The sequence below is a fragment of the Geospiza fortis genome, unplaced genomic scaffold (genome assembly GCF_000277835.1).
Source record: "Geospiza fortis unplaced genomic scaffold, GeoFor_1.0 scaffold54, whole genome shotgun sequence".
In the NCBI taxonomy this organism is placed as follows: domain Eukaryota; kingdom Metazoa; phylum Chordata; class Aves; order Passeriformes; family Thraupidae; genus Geospiza; species Geospiza fortis.
The window spans coordinates 13,475,155-13,476,175 of NW_005054301.1; the positions used below are offsets into that span (position 1 = coordinate 13,475,155).

Below are 1,021 nucleotides of genomic sequence, written 5' to 3' on the forward strand. Positions count from 1 at the left end.
GCTCTGGATGTCTTGAAGGGGAGGGGGGGCGGGGAGAGGCGGAGGGAAGAGGGGGAAATCCCTTTTAGTTTTGCGATTAGGCTGCCAGGCTTTGTAAAGGGCTTAAAAACAAAGTCATGCTCAGTCTTTTGTAGGAGAGATCCAGATGTTATGTAGATTTCTGTTTGCGTGTTCGTTTTGAGCGGATCCGGCCGTGATTTACGTGTGTGTGTTGCTGGACTTTACCGTTTATCGACGTTGCGCTTGTGGAATGTATGCTGGAGTATTAGCTCGGTAATGCCTTCTAATGGTAGTGCTAATTACAGTGGGGTTATTTAGCAAATTAAGTGAGATGATGCACCCCCCCCCACCCTTGAGTACCGAATGAACTTTTCCGAACGCACAGGCACACACACAGACACACGCGCGTTAATTTTGGTGCGTTTCTCTCGCCCAATCACTTCGCTGAAGCTACACCATGCCTTACCTCAGAGCAGTCAATTACCAAAGCTACCCGGGATCATCAATCATGGGGGATGCTTGAAGTTTAGGGGAGGAGCGATGGTCAAACTATCGATTGCTGCAGTTTTGTCCTCCCCAACCCCCCACCCTCGTTCACGGTCCCCTGCACATAAAATCTAAAACAGACTATCCCGTTAATAGTGGAATTTATCAATGATTATGTACCCGTTTGTGAATGTGGCCTCATACATAGATGGCTTTTGAAAAGACACGGCAGAAAATATATTATTCCGTTAGATTTTGGTTTGCTTTGCTTTTCGTGGTGATGACGATGCTTTTCAGAGGTATTTTTTTTTTTAACTTTAAGAAAATGATTCAAGGGGTAGTTATAGATATTTGGCCTGATTTTAACAGGCGAAGGGAATGAGCTCCAGAGGTCAATAAACCCCTCCAAAATGATGAATGATTGAGTACCTGTGATGATGATAGTGATTACCGGAGCAATTAAACAGTTTGATTAAATGAGCCATCATAACAATGATGTCTGCGGGAAATCAGCCCTCACGTATAAAGAAAGATA

General features: G+C 44.4%; 1 long non-coding RNA gene across 1 annotated transcript in view; it reads left to right on the forward strand.

Moving 5' to 3' along the window:
• Window positions 1-284: 284 nt before the first annotated feature.
• The window catches only part of LOC115949395, a 6,966-nt gene continuing 6,229 nt past the window's right edge, over window positions 285-1,021 (forward strand). Inside the window, exon 1 of the long non-coding RNA XR_004082876.1 lies at window positions 285-785. This is a non-coding gene — a long non-coding RNA (uncharacterized LOC115949395). The remainder of the gene's footprint in view (window positions 786-1,021) is intronic.